Source organism: Nycticebus coucang, chromosome 2, assembly GCF_027406575.1.
Source record: "Nycticebus coucang isolate mNycCou1 chromosome 2, mNycCou1.pri, whole genome shotgun sequence".
NCBI classification, from domain to species: domain Eukaryota; kingdom Metazoa; phylum Chordata; class Mammalia; order Primates; family Lorisidae; genus Nycticebus; species Nycticebus coucang.
The window spans coordinates 134,662,377-134,687,154 of NC_069781.1; the positions used below are offsets into that span (position 1 = coordinate 134,662,377).

General features: G+C 41.2%; 1 protein-coding gene across 2 annotated transcripts in view; it reads left to right on the top strand.

Annotated features, from left to right (window-relative positions):
• ENTREP2 (endosomal transmembrane epsin interactor 2) overlaps window positions 1–24,778 on the top strand; it is a 454,036-nt gene that overhangs the window by 300,050 nt on the left and 129,208 nt on the right. The window lies entirely within an intron of this gene.

Sequence of the window (24,778 nt, forward strand, 5' to 3'; positions counted from 1 at the left end):
TTCATCCATCCATCCATCCATCTGCCCATCCATCTATCTGCCCATCCATCTATCTATCTTCCCATCCATCCATCTATCTGCCCATCCATCCATCCATCCATCCACCTGCCCATCCATCCATCCATCCATCCATCCATCCATCCATCCATCCATCCATCCATCCATCCATTTGTCCATCCTTCTATCCACCCACCCATCCATCCATTCATCCATCCATCCATCTGCCCATCCATCCATCCATCTGTCCGTCCATCCGTTTACCTATCCATCCATTCACCCACCCTCCTACCCTCCTTATCCATCCATCCACCCACCCAACCCATCCATTTATCCACTTGCCCACCCACCCATCCATCTGGTCAGCATACAATTTTTGAGTGCTGTACTATATGCCAGATTGTAGACTAGGTTGTGAGAATACAGCAGTGAATAAAATATATCATTCCTCATAAGGCTTACATTCTGGCGAGGAAAGACAAAAATAAAAGTATAGTTACATCAGTTAATTATATTGTGTCCTAAAAGTAGACAAATAAATCTAGAAAAGGAACTAGAGAGTGTCAGAGGTTCCAGGTGAGTGGGTGAATGGATGGATAGGTAAATGGATTGGTTTTTATAGGGAGGCCTGAAAGGCGAAGTGTCTAAGCCAGGTGAATGTCTGGGCTGCGAGGGCCCCAGCAGCAGGGAGCCGGGTATAAAGGGCTGCCTGGGGAGCTGAAGGAGCAGCCAAGAAACCAGAGGGTGAGTGGCAGGTGAGAGGTAATGCGGAAGAGGCAGCAGATGACCTTGGTCACCAAGTCCTCCCAGCCAAGGCCCCAGACATGTTGGAGCAGATACCAGCCATCCTCACAGTGCCCTGAGGATTCCTGACCCACAGAGCACACGAGCGCAGGAAAGTGGTCTTTAGCTAAGCTGCTGAGCTTGGACAAGTTAGTATACCAGTAAATTAGAGCCCAAACCCCCATTCCAAGTTGCTGACAATTTTTTTATCATGAATACTTGTTCAATGCCATTATATAGTTTTCTTCATCTGTTTAGAGATCATAAAGCACTTTTTCAATCCACCCTGGCTACACCAAGCTTCCTGGATCCAACCCTCCTGGTCACGATACGTTATCATGTTTATGTGTCTCTAGTTGACTTCCAAGAACATTACATCTCTTTTTTCTTTTTAATTTTCAACTCATGTTTGTTAAAGTTTTGTTGAGGATTTTTGCATTTATGTTCATGAGACAGATGGGCCTATAAATTTTGTTTATCATAATATCTTGTCAGAGTTTGAAACTACAGTTATTCTGCCTTTAGAATAGGGAGGGCACACAGGAGGACAGTGCCTGTGGCTCAGTGGGTAGAGTGCTGGCCCCATATTACTGAGGGTGGCTGGTTTGAACCTGGCCCTGGCCAAACTGCAAAACAAAAAAATAGCCGGGCATTGTGGCAGGTGCCTGTAGTCCCAGCTACTCGGGAGGCTGAGGCAAGAGAATCGCCTGAGCCCAGAGTTGGAGGTTGCTGTGAGCTGTGATGCCATGGTACTCTACCGAGGGGGGTAAAGTGAGACTTGTCTTTAAAAAAAAAAAAAAAAAAAAAGAAAGCACAATGGGGAATAGTTCTACTTTTGCTCTTGTCTGGAAGAGTCCATGTAAGCCTGACACTATTTTTTCTTCAAACATTCAGTACATTGGTGGCACCCGTAGGTCAGTGCGTAGGGCGCCAGTCACATGCACCAAGGCTGGTGGTTCAAACCTGGCCCAGGCCAATTAAGACAACTGCAACAACAACACAAAAATAGCCAGATATTGTGGTGAGGGCCTGTAGTCCCAGCTACTTGGGAGGCTGAGACAAGAGAATCGCCTAAGCCCAAGAGTTTGAGGTTACTGTGAGCTGTGATGCCATTGCACTCTACTGGGGGTGACAGCTTGAGACTCTATCTTAAATATACCAAAAAAACAAAACCAACCAACCAAACAACAACAACAACAAAAAAAATTCAGTACAATTTGCTGTTGAAGTCATCTGGGCCTGAGATTTCATTTCAGAGAAGTTGTGTGATTAATTGAAATTAATTCGATTTCTTAGTTACCATTTATTCACATTTGGTATTTCTTGTGTCCGTTTTGGAAGGTTGCATTCTCCTAAGTAGTCCTCCATTTTATTTAAATTTTCAAACATAAATTGTTGATAATATCTGCTCATTATCTTTCTAATTTCTGTAGGATCTTAAGTGGTCCGTCCTTTCCATTTCCAATAATACTTACAGCACTCTGGTTTGCTTTATTCATCAGTATTTTTTTTTTTTGGTAGAGACAGAGTTTCACTTTATTGCCCTCGGTAGAGTGCCGTGGCGTCACACAGCTCACAGCAACCTCCAACTCCTGGGCTTAGGCGATTCTCCTGCCTTAGCCTCCCAAGTAGCTGGGACTACAGGCGCCCGCCACAACACCCGGCTATTTTTTTGTTGCAGTTTGGCCAGGGCTGGGTTTGAACCCGCCACCCTCGGTATATGGGGCCAGCGCCCTGCTCACTGAGCCACAGGCGCCGCCCTATTCATCAATCTTAAACATAGATTTACCAGGTTTATTATTAGCAATGAATTATCATTTGCCTTTACTCATCCTTTTTATTGTATATTAAAAGTTTATTTCATTACATTCTGTTCTTACCATCTATTATTTTTTTCTTTTATGGAGATATAATTTGCAGTTTTTTTTCTAAATTCCTGAGATGAGAGCTTAGGTCATTAATTTTTCAGCTTTACTTTTTCTCCAACAAATGCTCTCAAGGTTATAAATTCCTTCTAAACATAGCTTTATTTGTACTCCATTACTTTTGAGATGATCATTGCACTCAAATTATTCTGTATTATTGACTGCGGTTTCTTCTTTGATTCATAGGTTATTTGAAAGTATATTACTTAATTTCCAAACATAGATTTCCTAATGTCTTCTTGTTGTGTAACTCAGGCTTAATTATAACGTCGTCAGAAGCCATGCCCTTTCAGTTGGGGCCCTATGACCTTTGTGGACGCTTGCTCTCCTGCCCTCTCTGTGGTCAGCTTTTTTCTTTTCTTTTTTTTTTTTTTTTTTTTGCAGTTTTTGGCCAAGGCTGGGTTTGAACCCACCACCTCCGGCATATGGGGCCGGCACCCTACTCCTTTGAGCCACAGGTGCCGCCCTCTGTGGTCAGCTTTTATAAACGCTCCTAGGTTTAAGGACAATGTGCATTAAGCTGCTGGGTTCTTTCACTGTTTCATCACTAAATATGCATCCCGGGGCACTACAGTATAGTCTCATTAATTGGAAAAACAAAAGTCCTTTTATCTCTTTTAATCTCCATCCCTCCTTTTTTCCTGTAGTCAATCTATTAAAGAATCCTGGGCATTTCCCCTGTAGTCTCTGTACGGATCCACCAATTATTGACTTGTGGTGCAGTTCAAAAATGTTCCTGTGTCTTATGTATTTCTCATAAATAAGCAATGAGATGTAGAAGTCTAATCAGACTCCAGTTCTTTCTCTGTGGGGCTCTGTTAATTCATAAGGAGGGTTGTCAAAGTCTGCTTGTCTCTCTCTGTGATGGAAGCAACTCTTAATGTACAGGGCCTAGATCCATTGATACATTGAAGGTTGCTAAATATTCTCCCATTTCTTCATCATTAATTTGTTTGATGGTTTCATACTGAGGTTAATGATACTTGATTATTTTCAGGTTTTACCAGTCGTTAAGAGAATACATTGGTTCTCTAGCATTCTCTGGAAGTGGTCTATTAGTTTTTTGTAAAGATCATTATTATTAACTCCTCAGTGGAAACACATTTACTATGTTCTACTACCCACAATTGTCATTCGCTACAACGCCCATCTTGCTCTAATGTTGGCCAGTGAATGTTTACCATTTGTCTTTTGTCAATGCCTCTTTGGACTTTTTGGTTATCTGCAACTTACTCTCTAGAGAATTCATCTATTAAGTTTTGGTTGTATGCTGGACATTTTAAATGCAATGCTTCCTCAGAGAATGTTGAATTTTGTTCTGGCCGGGAGTTACTTAATTTATTGGTGGACCAGCTTTCGCTTCTGAGGTTGTTTTTAAGATTTATTATGATAGGTCCATAGCAGGGGTTGGCATACTTACTGTAAAGGACCAGGGTTGGGTGGGTCATATACAGTTTCCATTAAATATATTCCTTTCTTTAAATGTAAAACTCAGCTCCCACCGCCCCAGCTTAGCGGGGTAGGAGCGGCAGTGGCCAGGCAGCAGCTTCACAAAGGCTCTCGGTACGCCCTGCCCACTGCCGAGATGCCAAAGAGGAAGGTCAGCTCTGCCCAAGGTGTAGGGAAGGAAGAGCCCAAGAGGAGGTGGGCATTGTCAGCTGAACCTACTCCTACAAAAGTGGAAACAAAGCCAGAAAAGGCAGCAGCAAAGGATAAATCTTCAGACAAAAAGGTGCAACCAAAAGAGAGAAGGGAGCAAGGGCAAAGCAGGCCCGAGTTGCTAACCAAGAAACTAAAGATTCACCTGCAGAAAATGGAGAAACTAAAACCGAGGAGAGAAAGATACCGAGTCTGCTTAATACCATATGTCTCCCTTCCTGTACAATCCAGAGGAATATTTTTATCAACTATTTTGATATAGTTGCAGGTTTTTTAGTAACTCTAGAAACATTTTTAAGGAGGGAATCCCTCCTCATCCCATTTTTTTAAGTGTAAGTGCTTTTTTAAGATGTGAAATCATTCGCCGGTTGTTTATTTTTTGGTACAACCAGAAGGTAGTGTGGGTTGTTGAATTATGGGAGGCTTTGACTGTCCTGGGTGTGAGCTTAACATTCCATCGATTGGGGGTTAGTTTTTATGTCCTGTAATACAAAGCTTACTAAATGGCAGTATGGAGTCCCAGTCCGCATGTAATGTCTTGAACATTCTGAATTACTTCTATTAATTGTTTTTTTTGGTTTTTGGCCGGGGCTAGGTTTGAACCCGCCACCACCGGCATCTGGGACCGGCGCCCTACTCCTTGAGCCACAGGCGCCGCCCTGAATTACTTCTATTTTCATGTTATTTTTTAGTAGAATTGTTTCCTAAAGAAAACCACTCCCATGATCATGACTCTCCCTGTCAGAATTGTGTACACTCTGTAACATCTGGGTTGTGGTGCTCTGGTTTTCCTAATAACTTTGCCACCATGCTGTGAAGGACTGAAAATCTGAGCATGTAGCCCATATGGCAATAAATTGTGAATTGCTGGGACTTATGTAACAGTTTATCAACATTTGAAGATACTGGTACTTGATATCCTCTTAAAATTTGCCTCCAAATTTTAATCTGGAAAGTCACTGGAATAACTATTGAAAAAGAATTACAATAACCAACTTTTTAGATTTTGGGTACATATGTTAAGAATTGTGTACAAATTGAAATGTCTATACTAATGCTCAAGGCAACCAATAGAATCTCAACTACAAAAAAAAAAGTCAAAGTCATTTTGGGGTCATAGCTTATACAGTAACAGGCCAGCAGGCCAGATTCAACCAAACCCACTGTTTGCCAACCCAGAGTCCAGAGTAACTCTTTCTCTAGAGCTAAGCTAACCTGTTCTTGAGGCATGGCTGTTTCTAGAAAGTTCTGATTTGACCAGTCTTCTACTAATGGATGCTTTGTTGTTTTAAGCCACTTGGTTTATGGTGGTTTATTATAACAGCCCAAGAAATTCATACATATTCCAATCCAGTTATTATTTTAATTAGAATTGCTAGATTCACACTGAGAATTATGTGTGAATATTTATAATAGTCGATATCTTTATAATAGTCAATATCTATACTTAGTATTTCATTTTTTAATTGCATTTTATGATTTTCTGTGTAGTATCAGAGTTTTAATTTTCTTATTAGTTTGTAATATTTCTTGTTAAAATTATAGGACTGTTATTTTACAGTTTTATAACTATTTTTAAAGGATTTTCTTTTCCTCGCATATACTGTATAGATTTTGTTTGTTTAAGCAGGTATCATCCTGCTTTTTACAGCATTCACATGCTTGGCATTCTGGAAAGTCATCCGTAACATTTCTTTTTCTCAACCCTATAATCCAAACTTTCATCCTGAATCCAACTGTTCCTCATCACCTCCACTGCTACCCCGCTGGTCTAAGCCACCGCCATCTCTTATCTGAGTTCCCTTCTCTATTAAGCAGGGGTCTTTAGAGAAACAAAATCAGCAGGGTGTATATATATAGACCTGGATAGAGATTATTTCCAGGAATTGACTCCTGGGATTGTGGAGACTTTAGCAAAATCTGCGGGGTATTGTGTCCAAAGTCTGCAGAGTAGGCCGGCAGGCTGGAGACCTAGGGCAGAGTTGTGATTTGCGTCCAAACACCGTCAGCTGGCGAATTCCTCCTTGCTCATAGGAGGTCATTCTTTGTTCTTTTGGGGCCTTCAACCGATGGGGTGAAGCCTATCTACCCACATAAGGATAAGGTTTTTTGTTTGTTTGTTTTGAGACAGAGTCTCACTTCTTGCCCCCAGTAGAGTGCTATGGTGTCATAGCTCACAGCAACCTTAAACTCTTGGGCTCAAGCCATTCTCTTGCTTCAGCCTCCTGGGCAGCTGTGACTACAGGTGCCCCTACCCAACGCCCGACCATTTTTAGAGACGGGGTCTCACTCTTGCTCAAGCTGAACTCGAACTCGAGAGCTCAAGTGATCCACCTACCTCAGCCTCCCAGAGTCCTGGGATGACAGGTATGAGCCACTGCACTTAGCCTATGGATAAGGTTTAAAAATCTTTAAACAGTAATGCTCTCCTTACCCGTGGTCTCACTTTAGACAGTTTTAGTTACCCATAGTAAACCACTGTCTGAAAGTATGAAATAAAAACCTGCCAAAAATAAGTGTAAGTCTTAAGTTGTAAATGACGTACTGTTCTGAGTAGCACGATGAAATTTTGCATTACCCTGTTTCTTCCCTTCCTGGATGTGACTCACCCACCCCCTGTGTCCATCATCTCCACACAGTCCATATTCCCCACCTGTTGGTCACTTAGTGGCAGCTATCTTAGTTCTCAGATCAACTGTCACATTATTGCTGTGCTTATGTTCAAGTAATCATCATTTTACTTAATAATGGCTCCAAAGCGTAAGAATGGTGATGGTGGCATATTGTTTTAATTGTTCTAGTTCATTATTAATTGTTAATCCCTGACTATGTCTGATTTATCAATTCAGCTTTCTATCATAGGTACATACATTTAGGAAAGAACTGCCGTATAGGGTTTATTTATTTATTTGAGACAGAGTATCAGCTGTCATCCTGGGTAGACTGCTGTGGCATCATAGCTCACAGCAACCTCCAACTCTTGGGCTCAAGCGATCCTCTTGCCTCAGTTTTTCTATTTTTAGTAGAGATGGGGGTCTCGCTTTGGCTCAGGCTGGTCTCGAACTCGGGAGCTCAAGCAGTCCACCCGCCTCGACCTCCCAGAGTGCTAGGATTACAGGTGAGAGCCACCTTGCCCGGCCTTGCGGTATAGGGTTTGGTGCTATCAGAGGCTTCAGGCGTGCACTGGGGGTCTTGGAATGCATCCCCGAAGATAAGGGGGAACTGCTGTACTCGTGCTGAGTTTCTTGTCTGATTCTGTGGTTCCAGTGCCCTTGACTCAGTAGACTGCAGCTGTCAATTAAAGGATGGCTCCCTGGGAGCGGCCCAGTGGGAGGGGGTGGCAAGTGGGGCAGCGGTGCAGGCCTCTGCTGCTTTGGGACCCCACTGGTCCCTGATGACACCACCTTAATGCTTTCAGGGAGGTAACATCTCAGACAAGGCAGAGGCAAAGTCATAGGCAGATGCTTCATGATTTGCTGCAGAAACCAGATAAGTGCATTGACAGAGTCCTGTTACCATGTACATGTTTTGTTTTTCATTGTTCTCAGACTGAAGTCCACTTTGAGGACCCTGATGAATTAGCCCATCATCCTCTCTCCTCCCTCCTGGTAGTCTGGCTCCAGTGACCTTCCCTCAGTGCCTGGGTCATACACAGCCTCCTCGGAACTGGCCACCGCACAGCCCCAGCCCTGAAGCAGGCGGGTGGCCAGCCAGGAGCCCACGGTGGAGGAGGAAATCTCCCCATAGGTTCCTGGACTCAGGACTTGCCTTCCGAAGATGAGAAACTGTCCCTCAGATACCTCTGACCTGTGCCCCTAGAATGTGAGTTGTTTTCTGGGCAACTGTAAAAAAGATACATTTGATCTCCTGTGGAAAAAAGGCATAATGTTTTTTTCAACCACTTTGTTGGCACCATTTTCAGAAAGTCACAGCATTTTAATGTAATTTGGAACTTTTAGTTCAAAGATTCTAAGGTTTTCAAAGATTTGGCCCATCTTGTTTATGTGTCTGTTTGGTTTCCCAGGTAACAGAATAATGGTGAGTGAATCTGCACCTATTCACATTATGTGAATGTCTCCTCATTTGCTGACCGAACCTTTCAAGGACAGTGGACTTGGTCCCCGCAGCAGAAGAGACATGTGTCTGTCTCGTTTTTCCACCGCAGGGGCCCAGCGTAGGCTGGCCGCAGCCCCACCAGGACAGGCCACAGAGTCCCTCCCGTGACTGGTTCTGTGCTTGGGCCTCCTTCTGCTCTCTGGCTCAGCACAGGCACCCTCTGTCAGCAGGGCGTGGGCTGTGATTGAAGGTCAAGTTGATTCCTTCTGGGCTGTGGCCACTACATGGCATCTGTGCCCACACACTACAACTCCTAGAACCTGGCAGTCACCTGACTCCCCAGATGGGGCAATGTGCTCTTCCCTCCCTGTGTCCTCATTCCAAACCCGGATCCTCTCTCCCTGGGCTCTGGGCTCTGGGCTCTGGGCTCTGGCTGTCTGTATCCGCCCTGAGGTCCCCTTGTGTGAAGTGTGCCACCAGAAGGCTCTGGGTGCCTGATGTAGGGGTCAGAGGCCCTTGCTGTCGACCCTAGGATGCAAGATTCCCTGGTGGCGGTACTGGGGGTAGAGGCCAGGCTGTAGGGAGTGTTGGGATCATAGGCCACGCACTTCTTTCCTGGAAACCTCTCACCCCCAACATCCCCACAGTGACTGCAGGAACCTTCTTTGAGGACAGCATGAAAGCCCTGACTCTTGGAAGGTTTGGAGTTGGCACAGTGGGGTCTCACACTCAGTTTTTCAACTGACAGAGTAGCCAGCTGTCATACTTTCCAGTGTGTGAAACAGCCGTGCTACAGGGATAGGGCATAGCCAAGGATGAGATGCCCCCCGCAGCCGAGTACCTGCTCTCAGGGCCAGCCTGCATCTCCCAGCTCTGCCTGGGCCCTGGGAGGACCCTTCTTTGGATTCTGAGAGTCTGTGAAATCCCCTTTTTGCTCAGGGTAGTGTGAATTGTGTTTCTGTCACTCACAACCTCAAGACCTGTCTACCTGATGCATCTGTTCACGTGGGCTTTCTGTCCCCCTCAGCAGATTTTGCTCCTCTGAGGATTTAAGTCCAGAAAAGGCATCATGATAAGTGATGGTTATTGGGCCATGAACCAAACATACAGATCGTGCCTTTTGTGACACTGTCTTTGACACATGGCCACTGGGACATATTCTCTGCGACTCACCACCGCAGCAGAGGATCAGCATTATGTTTAACAGGAGGTGGGATTGAGAGGCCGGACCTCATGCTTTTTTATCTTGCTTTTCAAGGCAAATACATTTGATCTGCACCTGGCATTCTTTATGATTGTGTTTGGGAGAGTTTATAAGGGTAGAAAAGAAGCAACTGGCGGCATCATTCCTCCCCCCGACCCACCCATCTCCTCTCCAAAGCTATAAACATCTCTCTTCATGATTTGATTATACAGTTTTGTGTTCTGTGAAATATATTAAAATTCACATATGAAATTAGAACAAAAGCCGTAGGTCATAGTCAGTAGTCAAAGTGGCAAAATGACTTGCTGATATCCTGAACGTATTGGCAAAATTACCTGAAATTCCAAATCTCAGGTGGGTATTTGTTGGTTTATACAGATGTTGTTCTTGTTAAAGGTGGCAAAATGGGATACATCTGTCTCCTTCCTTCAAACCACTATCCTTCTTAGGAGGCACGTGAGTTTGCTTTGCCCAGGGTCAGCTACAGGTGCGGCACAGGCATCGGAAATGCTGAGTTCATCAGGTGGAGGGAGAAGTGACTTGCTGGAAAGAAGGAACCAGGTGGAGCATGGTAAGGAGCTAGTGATAACCACTGAGTTCCAGTGAGCAGTGGAAAAATCCTTCTGGGTGGGTACTCACGATGAACAGCTGGCCAAGGACAGGTGTCACTCAAGCTAGTATGATGTTCATGAAATACAAGAATACGTCTTCATGACGTTCTAAAAAAATTCCTGCCTTTCTAACCTGCAGTCTTCAGCTATCTGGGAAAGCTATTTCCCAGATAAGAGCTAAGTGTCTCTTCCCCAGAGAGGAAGGCAGACCCCAAAGTGTGGTGTGGAACACATGGCCAGTGAGTGAGCCCCTGGTTTCACAAGGTGACATCTGAGTCCACCAGGTGATACATCCCTAGTCTACAGCTGTTAGTTTAGGAAGCTTTGGGGTTGCTTTTAGCTGCAAAGAGTTTAAAACCCAATTCACGAAAGTGTAAACAACTTATTATGTCTCATAATAAGGTCAGAGATGGGTGGGCCCAGGGTTCCTTGGTTTGGAAGCCTGGCAAAGCCAAGGGCCCAGGTTCCAGCCCTCTGTCCTGCCAGGTCCAGTGTGTGGACGCATGGCTTAGCTGTGCTCAGTCATAAGACAACTGCCACCACTTGAGGTAACACATGTATGTGCAGATGCAAAATGTCCCCTTGAAGAGGAAAGTTTTCCTTCTTTTTTTCCTCTTCTAAGAGCAGATACCACCCCCCCCACATCCCTTGCAATCACTGGCCAGAATTGGGTCACATGTTTACTCTTAAACCAGTTACTTGTTATTTAATTTTTATTTAATGAGCAGTGTCATTTATTTGTAAATTTAGAAAATATCCTTGAATAAGATTAATCAAGGGAAAATGTGAGGGAGTATTCAATGGCAACAAGTTGTGCGGAGTTTCTGTCGTTACATCTAATAATCACACTTAGGCACAAATGATGAAGCGTAAGAGATGTGTCCATGTGAATTACTATGTGGTATTTCTAAATGTCCATAATAATAGTCAAATCCAAGTAGGTAATTTTCTTAGAGGTAAACGTGAAAGGAGAAGAAAGGTATCAGCGCTATGAGCCGTGTGGAAGACATTATTCTTAGTAAAGCATCACAAGAATGGAGAAGCATGAATCCTATGTAATCAATTTTGATATGAGGACAATTAATGACAATTAAGGTCATGGTGGGGGAAGGAAAAGCAGAGAGAGGGAAGGAGGGAGAGGGGTGGGGCCTTGGTGCGTGCCACACCTTCTGGGGGCAAGACACGATTGCAAGAGGGACTTTACCTAACAAATGCAATCAGTGTAACCTGACTTATTGTACCCTCAATGAATCCCCAACAATAAAAAAAAAGAAAAAGAAAATTTTATGGGCACCTTTGTAATGACTGGTTGGATCCTCGGAAGCACTTAATTACTTAGTTTGCTTTTCCCCACCCACCTCTCACAAACTTGTGGGATTAATAAAACCTTTTCCTGTTTTAAGTCCTGCTTCCCAAGAAAGAAAGATGCCTTGGTTTATCCGGCCAGATTAGCAGACCATGTTGCCAGCTTCAATCGGCAGGAAACCAGCAGAAAACCCATGCTCCTTTCTTTCCCCTGCATTTAGGGTTGCCCAGATGTCCCCTGGCGTGGGAAAATCTGTGAGGGGGAACATCTGATCCTTACGCTTCATCTTTTGTGCCTAAGTGCGATTATTAGATGTAACTGTACAGGGGCAGGCAGCAGGCCCCGTTGCTTTCTCCTCCCCAGAGGAATGTTGGGAGGAGGTCGGAATTTATCTTGCCTTACTTTCTCCGTGGAGGTGCTGACGTGTTTGTCATTTCACACCTTTGTATTTTTAAGGTTGGGTTTCTGTTCTGTCTCCCCCAGGCCTTCATTGCCTCTCCTTCTGTTTAATCAAGATGAACCATGTTTCTGTTGGGCACAATGTAAGGGGATGTGACACGCCTAGTGGGTGCAGGACACAGCTACAACAAGGACTTTACCTAACAAATGTAAACAGTGTCACCTAATCATTTGTGTCCGCATATTAATCTGAAAGAAAAAAGATGGACTAAGTGTGTTTATTCCCTGGCATGCCATTCTTCCTTATTTTCTCTGTCCATGGCTTTTGACACCTCCACGTACAATGAAAACATCTCAAGCAAACTCAAGGAAAGCAGCTGGGGAGAAAAGGGAAGTTTCCTTTACCACTGGTTTCCCCAGGGCTCCCCGTTCAGCAAGTCAAGGACTTTTAAACAAATGGTTTGGTCAGCTTCTCTATTTGGTGGTGGTGTCCTGTATGCTGTACACGATTTACAGGTTTTCAGGAAATTTGAGTAGAGCAAGGTCTTTTATGCTACAAAACAAGTGAATATAGACTTAAATGGTTTTTTTTTTTGTTTGTTTGTTTGTTTTGAGACAGAGTCTCATTATGTCACCCTCGGTAGAATGCCGTGACATCATAGCTCACAGCAACCTCAAATTCTTGCGCTTAAGTGATTCTCTTGCCTCAGCCTCCCAAGTAGCTGGAACTAGAGGCGCACACCACAATGCCCGGCTATTATTTATTGCAGTTGTCATTTAGCTGGCTTGAGCTGGGTTTGAACCCGCCAGCCTTGGTGTATGTAGCTGGCACTGTAACCATGTGCTACGGGCACTGAGCCTTAAATGTTTTTTTGTTTTCTTTTTTTAAATTGGGGGTACTTCAAGATCGTATATACACATGTCTGTAGGCTACGGTTTTCACTGTAAATTACAGATACATTAAAATGAAAATGTGAGAATTCTGGTTGAGCACAGGCCTTACTCATTTGAAAATTTTTTCATCCTAAGAAATGCAATTACCATGTTTCTACAACACCTTTATTTTTTGTCCAAAAATAAGAGAAAGACTGGGTAAAAAACTGAATTACCCATATGCAAAGGACAGAGCATGTGACTGTCTGACCCCCTCCAGGTAGAAAGATTCTTATGTTAAAAATTTATGAAAATACTTTTTCTGGGCAGCGTTAAATTCACTTGTCCACCTTAACTAAAAAAAAGGATTATTACTGCTATTACTGTTGTTTTATAGGAAGATTATCCTTTCTGTCCAACGGGCAGCTTCTAGAAGGTGCATTGGGAAATCTGGTCAGATGAGTGTACTGAACGAACCCTGCGGTCAGGAAGGGTCCACCTCACCTGGTCAGCCTTCCATTGCTAGTGGTTATTGTTTCATGATCTTTATATATTTCTGGTATAACCTCACGACTCTCAGTCATCATTTAAGAAACAGTTGGGACTAAATTCAGTTTTCATAAAGAGATGAATGGCATTGAGGTGAGACCATGTGACTGTCTGGGACAGGTGAGCAGCCCATGTGAATACCACATGTGGGTGTGGGTTGGTTAATCCATTGTGTGTGAATAGGTTTTTTTTTTTTTAATTATTAAATCATAACTGTGTACATTAATGCATATATGGGGGTACAATATGCCGGTTTTATTTTATTTATTTTTTAAAAACACTTTATCACATCTAATAACTCTCACCTTGATAAAGTGGTATTGTCAGACACATAACTATATAAAATATTGTTGCATTTTGGTCATTTAGAAGAACTACTATTGGATACCCAACATAATAGTGAACAATGATTATGGAAATTATAGAACTCTGCTCATCAACAAGGATTGTTAAGAGACGTAAAAGCTTGTGTTTCATTTCTGTACAGCACAAAATTCAATCTTCAGAGTTGCTTAACTAAATGTCCATGTAAGTAAATAATTTCTAGCATCCATAATTTATGTTTGCTAAAGTTTGATTCAGTGACCAAAATATAACAGCACCAAGTGATCCTGGAAAATACATAGAAGGGTGTTAAAGGTGCGCAGCATGGAAGCAAAGCGTCGCATGCCTTATATCTCATTCGTTAGAGATTCTTTTCTTCCCTTTTCTGGTTCTGCATTATTAGCTTTACCCTCTTTTGTTCAGGTTTCTCTTACAGACATAAGCAGAATTCCGTGGAATTCCAGTGCTTTGGCTTGAGAAAGAGAAAAGAAAAAGAAAGCTAAAATGGAGAAAATGTGTTTTCCTCTCTCTTACTTGCTTCTGGTTAGGAAAGTGCCCACGCTATTCTTTGTCAAGGAGTTAGTTCTGATAAAGTGGTGAATTGAAAGTATTAACAAAAGCATCAGTCTCATTCATTTGTTAAACACGAGGACTTTTATGGAAATGTATAATAATCCTGTTCAGGTTACTGTTTAATAAATACGGATTTTAAGGCAAATGTTCTACATTGTTACTATGCCCTCCAGAATATAATTATTATTATTTTATTATTATTTTTTTTTTTGCAGTTTTTGGCCAGGGCCGCGTTTGAACCCACCGCCCCCAGTATATGGGGCTGGCGCCCTACTCCTTGAGGCACAAGCACTGCCCCTTTAATCCCTTATCATCTGCTGTTTTATTTTGTTCTCTTTCATGATAGTCTCCAAGTTAATATTTATGTGCTGGTTTTATATACAATTTGGAATGCTTACATCAAACTGGTTAACATAGCCTTCACCTCACTTTCTTAATTATTGTGTTAAGGCATTTATACTCTATACTCAATAGATTTGACGTGTACCTTTGCAAAATGCACCATAGGCGTTTTTTTTGTTTTTTTAACTGCAGTAGGCCTTGCCTTTGGTCCAGTGCTGTATGCATGGAATTCAAAAATTGCCGGTAAAATAAGATTTAGTTCTAAATCACATATTGTAAACATATCTACACATACTTTTGCAGACATTATTTTAAATTTTTGTGAATATCCTGAGTTTTCAAAATATTGAGTACTGAGTTAGACATATTGCACTATGAAACAGTTTTTACAAGTTGATATATTTCAACATGGTGGATTTTTTTTTAGCTAACAGGTGCCTGTGGGAATACTCTTTTTTAAAATTTCACATTAATATGAGGGTACAAACGATTAGGCTATAATGTTTGTATTTCTTATATAAAGTGCCTGTTGTAGTTGTTCCCCTCACCCAGGAGGTGTGTGGTGTACCCTTACATTGTGCGCATTAGGTAAGAGCCCACCAATCCCTCCCTCATCCCATCTCCCCACAACGTGGATTAAGTTGAGTTTTTCTCTCATAGGGGGCGTGTAGTTCTTTGTATACTGGTTTCATATTAGTATTGAGTATATTGGATACTTGCCTTTCCATTCTTGTGATGCTTTATTAAGGAGAATGTTCTTCAGCTCTATCCAGGTTAATAGAAAAGATGTAAAGCCTCCACCCTTTTTAATGGTGACTAGTACTCAATGTATACATGTACACAGTTTATTAATCCATTCATGGCTTAATGGGCACTTGAGTGGATTCTACATTTTCATGATAGTAGATTCAGGTATGGTAAACAATCCGGTGTAAATGTTTTTATGATAAAATGACTTTTTTTCTTCTGGGTAATGGGATTGCAGGATCAAATCTGAAGGTTCTTTGCAGATTCTCCATGGAACACTCAGTCTTGAAAGCACCTGATCGCAATGCATGCACAGTTGACTTTGTGACCTATCTATGATTTGCTCTTACCTCCAGGGTATGCTGGGGCTGGAGTTATTTATGTAGCCCCCAACACCTACCTGGGTCTGCTGGCTCTGTTCCTGGAAACCAGAAAGCAGCAGAAGGATTCAGGGCCACAGTTATTTTTCTACCACTGTTAAAGTTTTAATCTCATGGAGCAGTTTTAAATGGAGACCTCTTTTTGTTCTAGAATTTACAAAGTTCTCTCACTTAAAGTTAAAGAGCCAAGTTAGGAAAATCATTGTTTTACCACCAGATCCTCTGGGAAACTCAAGATGCTTCAGCATACTGAGATCTAACAAGCAAGGAACTAGGCGTTTAAGAAGTGTTACTTTAAGGATGGGCTGCTCCCCCCCCCCCAATGTGTATCTATGATTTTTAATTTCAAGTTCTTTCATATAATAATAGTATTTTACAACTATTTTACAACAAGGGGTTGCCTAACCCAGGCCTACCTTTTTGCAGGTAAGGGCCAAGACCTGACCAGTTAAATACTTTCTTCTAGGATCCAGAGGAAGTTGGTGGCAGAGTAGTGACGTAACTGCTTTCCTTACACCATGCAGTGTATTTTAAAGATGTTCGTTAATTGCCTAAAATATAAACAATTACGCTTCCTGATAGTGACCGAAATCACTGTTTTGACAGTAGACTCTCTTCCATGGTAGTTTAACTTTTTAATTAAAAAAAATTTCTTTTTGGTTCCTGGAAGTCTGGGCGTGCTAACTGCTTCCATTAAATAGTCTTTTTCTGTTTCATCTCATATTTATTAGATATTTTAAGCTCGGCCTTCAAGTTCTTCTATTTTTTAAACATGTTTGTTGAGACATAATTAGCATAGTATGAAGTACACCTGTTTAAAGTATACAATTTAATGTGCTTTAACTTAATTACAGTTATGCAATCATTTAATTTTATGACATTTTGATCAGCCCCCCCCCCAAAGAAATCTGACATTCTTTAGCAGTCACTCCCCATTTCTCACTTCCCCCCAGCCTTAGGCAAGCACAAATCTATTTCCTACCTCTGTGAATTTGCCTATTCTGGACACTTCATGTAAGTACTTGGTCTTTTGAGAGTAACTTGCACTTAGTATAATGATTTCAAGGCTCGTCCAACTACAGCATGTATCACACTTCATTACTTTCCATAGCTGAAACATGCTTGTATTTTGGGAGACATTTCTATTCACATCATATGCCCATTTTTAAAACTGGATGCTTGTTTTCTTATCATTCTACTGTTAAGAGTTGTTTATAGTATATTCTAAGTTCCATCTGTGATAACATGATTTTCAAATGTTTTTTCCGAGAATGCATGGATTGTCTTTTCACTTTCTCTGGAGTGTCCTCTGGTACAAAAAAAGTTTTTAATTTTGATCTTTCAGTCAGTTGTGCTTTTGGTCTGATATCTGATAACTTTGCTTAACCCAAGATTTACTCCTGGGCTTCTAAGAAGAGTTCCATCGTTTTAGCTCTAATGTTGAGGCCTGTGATTCATTTTGAGTTGATACTGTGTATGGTGTGAGGTCCAGGTTCACATTCATTCTTTTATATGCAGATACCTAGTTATCCCAGAACTATATGTTATTACCCCCATTAAATTACCTTGACCTCTTTTCTGAAAACTGGTAGACCATGTATGTATGATTGTATTTCTGGGCTCTAAATTCTAACCCATTGATATAGATAGATAGATAGATAGATAGATAGATAGATAGATAGATAGATAGATAGATATTAGCTTTCTGGGGCTACCATACCACACACTGGCTTAAACAATCAAAATTTTTCAGTTTATTTTCAAAACTTGATTCACATATGTGTGTTTTTCATTTATTTAGGTCTTTTCTTTCTTGTAATGTTTTGTAGTTTTCAGAGTATTATTTTGTACTTTTTAATTAAATTTATTTCTAAGTGTTTTATTCTTTTTAATGCTATTGCGAATATCGTTGTTTTATTAATTTCATCATCCGAATGCTCACTACAAAAAGTGCATAGAAATGTGATTGATCTTTGTATATTGATCTCGTACCCTTAAACTTTCTTGAACTTGTTTACCAAGTTGGGATTTTCTACATGCAAGATCATGTCATCTATAAAGACATTTACCTCTTTGTTTCCAATCCGGATCCCTTTGATTCCATGTTCTTGCCTAATTGTCCTGGATATGACCTCTAAAACAATGTTAAATAGAAATAGTGAGAGTAGACATCCTTTTCTTGTTCTTAATACCAACATGAGAACATTGTTTCACCATTAAGTATGATCTTAGCTATAGATTTTTCATAGATGTCATGTATTACATTAAGGAAGTTTCCTTCTGATCCTAGTTTATCATGTTTATAACAGGAAATGTTGGATTCTGTCAAATGCTTTGCTGCCTCTATTGAAACCATCATGTGTTCTGTCCTTTATTCTCTTGCGTAAACATTAATTGATTTTTCTGATAATAAACTATCCCTGTGTTCCTAGAATAGATACCATTTGGTCATGGTATAGAATGTTTCTCACTTAATGCTAGATTTGGTTTGGCAGTATTCTGATAACAAATTTTACATCTTCCTTCATGTTGCTCTGTAGTTTTTTTTTCCTTTTCTTGTGATGATTTTGGTTTTGTTGCTAATGTTGGATTTCTTGAATGAGTTAGGAATTGGTTCCTCCCTTCAGTTTTCTGGAAAGATTTGTAAAGGGTGGGTCTTAAATGTCTGGTAGATTTCACCGCGAAGCCATCTAGACCTGGGTCTTTGTTGGAGCTTTAAAAATTACAATTTATCTGATTATATTGATCGGCTCTAATTTATATGATTAGATTAGCTCCAATTTATCTGATTAGATTGATTGTCATGCAGTTGTTACAGCATTCCTTGTAAACTTTACTACTTGCAGGTTGGTAATGATGTCCCCTCTTTCTGATTTTATTTGGGTGGTTTGTCTTTCTTGGTCAGTTTAGCTAGAGTTGTTATATTGCTGCTTCTTCAAGTTATTGGACCTTCTTTAATGAATTATAATTTTTATAAATGATAAAAGTTTCGTGCTCATCCTGGTCCTTTACAGATCATTTTTCTGGGAGTCACTGGAGAAGTAATAGACTGGCAAGTGGCCCAGCAGATTCTGCTTTTACGGGCCATAGGGAATCAAGAGGCAGCTGTTCACATGCCTGCTAAAGTGCTGTGAAAAAGTTCCTTGGGGTCCACTGGTTTCTCTCCCAAAGGCAAAGACTGGTGGCACTTGACCTGTGAGGCTCCGCCTGAGGGCAGCTGGTCAGCGTCCTGGGAGAGACTCTTAGAGGACTGTCCTCAGAAAGAAGACAGCTGTAGACTCTCTCAGAAGAAACACATAGGCTTCTGCTAGCTCAGACCACACAAGTGCCATACAACCTTTGGTCCTCCCAGGGCTTGGGAAGGATAAGCTCTCTTGTCCTCATAAAGTACCTTTGCTCTCAGAGAGGAAGCCCTGTACTGGCTGTCTCCTCTGCAGATCTTGGAGAACCCATAGCCTCTGATTACCCTCCAATCTTGAAAGTGTGATTGTTCTGGTTGGTCCAAGGGAGGGAGCCAGGAAGGAGAAGGGACCACAGAGGGGGGACCTTTGTACCCTGCCATCTCCTGTGACTCCTGCAGTTCCCTGTTTGCTTGTTGTCTCCCTCAGCACCACCAGCAGCTATGCATACATGAACTCCTTCTTGTCTGCCTCGAATATCTTTGTTTTTCTCTAATTCTTTTTCTTTACTTGAATGAGAATGTCATCTTGCCTGATGTAGCCACAAGGAAATACTTGGGGTTTACATGGAGAACACAGCTAGTCCAGAGTAGCAGATACTTTAAGGCACATTCCAAGTTGCTGCCACCTCTTTCTGCAAGGGGTACTGTTGTGCCCAAGTTGCAGGATCCCCCACATAAATCACCCAGAGACCAAGTCTGATGCAAAAGCAAGAGGTTGTTTATTTACAAGCTTGAGCCTGGGCTTCCTGGTCCTGGCGCAGCAGGAGAGCAGAGAAGCCCCGATCTCGAAAAGGAGGGAGGTTTTTAAGGGTACAGAAATGAGAAAAAGGGAGAGGGTGTGAGGTGAGCCCCTGGGACGAGCTGATAGGGGGTCTAGGGGATAGGGGGCTGAGTAGTACTTGTCCTTGGCTGTCTGGGAGAGTGTTGTTATCACTCGGAGCAGATGTTGTGCAAGGGCGCAGATCATGGGGCAAGGACAGGGGGCAGGGGAGGAAGCAGGTTGCCTAACGCCTTTCGTATGCAGCTGCAAAATGAAGGCTGAGGGACAAGATGAAGTTAGTTTTAACAAAATGGAGTTAACTTGGTCCTTACAGTACGTCACCAGATTAGCTCCTGCATACGTAGTGGTGAAACACAGCCCTTCTTGATTTGTCTCTCCTTTGTCCTTACTGCCAGTAACTAAAATCCTAAGCATATTTTTCAATCACATGACATTGCCAAGAAACGTAACAAAATGTCTAACGATATTCATCTTCTCATTACATTCAGAAATTCTTGTAGGGAATATTAACCTTCTCTAGCTCTGTTCCTCTGAAACAAAAGTCTCATTCCTTAGTACTCATTTCCCCTGCCTATGAGGTTTGACTGCCAATTTACCCAGACCTTGTTCATTGTCAAGTGCCAGGAGCCACCTCAAAGGAAATTAAGCAAAAGGAAATGCACTGATAACTAGTCATTTCCAGAAGTCTAGCCTTGAACTCAGTGTACGGGGTTCAAAGGGCAGCATTAGGATTGCTGCTCCCTCGCTTAGATGTCTTTTGAGTTGGCTTCACCTGAGCCAGGTTACCCCAAGAGATGGGAAAGATGGCCAGGCTTACATCAGCCCTCAGCTCATTAGAGGAAGGAAAGAGAATCCATGTGAGTGCCCTGAAAGGATACTGATTGGACCAGTCACCGGGTATGGCCTGAGTCATCCACGCTGCTCGGGAAAGGAGAGCAGAGTCCTAACCAACCAAGATCTCCCAGAGATGGGAAGAGGCAGTTCCTGAACGGTAAAGATGCATAACAAAGGGAAGAAACCAAGCAAATGAAAAGAACCTTACTAGCCACTGTTAAGACCATGTACGTTTGTAATTTTACAACTTAATAGAGCTTAATGACTTTTCTAGATTTTTATTTCTTGAAAAGAGAGACTAAGAAGAGGTTACTGGGGGCAGCGCCTGTAGCTCAGTGAGTAGGGCACCGGCCCCATATACCGAGGGTGGCGGGTTCAAACCCAGCCCCGGTTGAACTGCAACCAAAAAATAGCCGGGCATTGTGGCGGGTGCCTGTAGTCCCAGCTGCTCAGGAGGCTGAGGCAGGAGAATCGCGGAAGTCCAAGAGCTGGAGGTTGCTGTGAGTCCTGTGACATCATGGTACTCTACCGAGGGCAGTAAAATGAGACTCTGTCACTACAAAAAAAAAAAAAAAATAGAGTTACTGGGCCGAATCCCAGCAAAGCTTGGAAAACACTATCTTACCAAGGCCCACCTCTTCACCCCTCACACCAGCCAAGGAATGCTCTGTTGCTGCTTAATCAAAATATTTATTTATAAAGGACAAAATGTTAATTAGGAACTCTGCCATGCGATCTGAACAGGAAGGATTACTGCTACAAAATTTTTGTACACAACTCTTATAAATGTGTGGACACCAGGGATTTACTGCAACCATTAAAACATCTCAATTGCTTTTTCTGCTGTCTGTCCACCAAAAAGTATTTGCCCCCAAACTCCCTTGCTCACATGCTGCACACCATCCCACTTTCTTCCATTGGAAAAGGCAGAACATGGTTTATATTTGGTGGCTGCATGCTCTAATCAAAGCCTTTCTTCCTCAAAAGTCCTCACCTGCTTTCAGTACTAGCTGCTGTCAGAATATTAAAGCCTTTTTTCTGGTTTTACAAGAAATACCAATGAACGAAGAGGAGAATCTAGTAGATAATAAAAATGATTAGTGTTTCCTGGCAAGCATTTGCTACTAAGGAGATGAATAAAGCATTTACTTACTTAGAGACATCTGAAGAACAACTGAAATCTTAGTTTTTGCCTCAAAGAATTCTACCACCCCACCTCCCTTGGGCATAGGAATAAGATCATGAAGGTCATTAACTAACAAAGTGTTTGAAAACGTTTTTCTTTTATAACTACTTGTCTTTGTTATGTCACTACCTGAACAGAAAGTCACTTTGTTAGTTAATGCCATATTCAAATCACACTGAATTGACTGAACATCAGAGTGTGTGTAACTGCTCTGGTATGTACACTGTGAAGTTAAACTTCACTGATAGTGTCTTTTTTATTTATCTCTCAAGCAAGAAAATCAGAATTGAATTTCATTTTTAAAATAAAATAACCTTAAGGAGGCTCGCTAGGGGCCAGGAGTTTGAGGTTATAGTGAAAAATTTAATAGCACCTTGATATTATTTCTTTCCAGACCTTTTCCCAATTTTTAAGTGTACATTTTTTACTGCAGTTAACATCTTTCTCATTATTCTACTGAAGGGTGGCAGAATATGCTGCCTCAAATATGCCACTTTGGCATACAGATTTATTTGAGCTAAGGGACTTGAAAAATAGCAGATGTGAGAAGGGCATTCTAATATCTTTTCTTCCCTTCCTGAAAAACAGATTAAAAACTCCCATGTGAAAGATGTTTTCAATGTTATCAGGAGAAAAGAAACATTACTTGATGGAGAGTCACAGCCAAGAGAGTTCTATACAACCTTGAAAATATGAGGGTTCCTATGTCACAAGGAATTTATGTTAAATTTGTATGCTTTCCTCCTGTTAATCTGTTGTATGTCAATTTAATTTTCGGGTCCAGCCAGGACCACTGAAGAGTAAAGTTTTGCCTCCCCTACACCTCATACAACTTGTGTAGTTCTTAACAAAACCCTCTGGAAAAAAATAAACTCTTATAAACTGTCCTTCCAGGCCCAGTGCTAGGTACTATCTCACTTAATCCCTTGGAGCCAGGATTAGAACTCTCTTCTTATTGACTTCCAAACTGAAATCTGGGAGTGTCAATAGCTTTACCAGTGCCATACAGGTTTCTAATTTCAGTCCATCTGACTCCAAAGCCCTCAAGTTTTCAAGGACACCATATCTATTTGTTTGCTCTTAACTAGCATGTAGTTAAAAGCACAGTCTCTGGAAGCAAACTGCCTGAGATCTGATCCCAGATCTACCACTTACTTGCTTTAGGACCTCAAAACAGTTAATAATCTTCTCTGTGCCTGCTTATTCATTTTTGAGAAGAGAAACATAAAAAATTGGCATGCATCATTGGCTTGTTGTGGGGATTAAAGGAAGTAATACCTATAAACCACTTGGGATAGGGTCTGACCCACAGTTACCTTTGTACAGTGATCTCCTCTTATCTGGGTGGGGGGGAGGGGGCAGGAATATGTTCCAAGACTATCAATCAATGGATGCCTAAAACTGTGTAGAGTATGAAATCTTATAACGTGGGGTTTTTATATACATATATAGCTGCAAGAAAGATTATCAATTAGGCACAGTAGAGATCAACAACTAATAATAAAATGGAACAACTATAGGATGCTGTAATAAAAATATGAGTGTGGTCTCTCAAAATATCTTAGTATTTTTTCAGTATGGCAAGTCACTGATACTATGGCAAGCAAAACCACAGATAAGGGGGTACCACTTACTATATGATCATTGTTAACTGTTATTGGCCGTAGTGTTATCATTAGTTTCTTCCCAGTCATCTATGGCTTCCAGTGTCAGTCTCACCTGCATTCCTCTGGGAAGTGTGTAGGGAGGTGTTCTAAGACTTAAAACTGGTATTTTTTGTCACCTACTTTGAGTAAGGACAATCAGCTATCCAGTTAAGAGTGCTGATTTCTGTATGGTTACTTTGATAGCCTAACCAATGAGACTGCTTGGTAACTAGTATACCTTAGCAAGAAAGGTATACGTATACAAAGGTATATAACTCTTATCTTATTTTCCACTTTTCCCTTTTCTCTTGGTTGCTGAAATTTTTTAGTTCAAGGTACAGGTGATCCTTCTGAAGGGATCTTATGCAGATTCTAGTTTGCAGGCGGCTTCTTTGAACTTAAGTCCGAATTTTAATTTGCAAGAAACTGAAGATGAATTTTCTCATTGTGAAAAAATGAACTGCCTTGATAATATATTTGCTCTTCTTCTTTTTTTAACTGATACATTTGTTTTTTTTAGTAGGCCTCTGTCATTAAGATTCATGCTTAAGGATACAGTTGGATTTTGTGTGGAACAGAAAAATAGCAGATTTTTGTATACTAGCATCACAACATGGAATATGATTTTACATTTAGTATTTCAGTTCCAATGCCACTATCCGATTGCATTTTATATTGAATTACAAACAAAATTTTATGCTACTAACATTCAGCGAAATTTTAATAAGATTGTGTTTGATGTTATTATTCAAATAATGTGTTCTGAATTGCTTTCCTTTGAATATATTTGCATTAAAGAGGAACTCAATTTGATTTGATTTCTCTGAAGAGTTTAGCCACTTGCTGAGTAGCTTTTAAAAGACAAAGGGAAATTCAGTTTCTTCTTTGCAAATCAATAATGAACAAACGCATTTGCTAAAATCTGTAGAACTAATGGCAGCAGATTGCTGATGGTTAATGAAACGACTCTTTTTGGCTGTTAGCACTGCACAATTAAAATATATATACACACACTACACACATCACAGATTATGAGGGATAATATCCTGTGTTCTTTTCTTTCTTATCGAGCCTTAAAGCTAACATGTTAAGAATTAAGAAATTTAAGAGATGTACATTACTGCAATCCTTGTTCAGTGATGCTCAAAATTAAATGAAGTCTCTTGAGACAACACATTTCTCTGTAGCTCCTCTTACCCACATGTGTTAAAATTGTGGTTGTGGGCCCACAGCAGTTTTCATGAGGTTGTTTTCCAGAAAATAAACTCTTTTTGACAAAGCTAAAACATTTTACACACATGCTTTGAGTGGTCGTTTTCCCGTAGTTGGCTAGTTGGTAGGAATTCAATGCAAGGAATATAAATATGGAAATAAGTGAAAAAAAGTCTTGCTGGCAAGGAAAGTCTGTCTTTATCAAACATT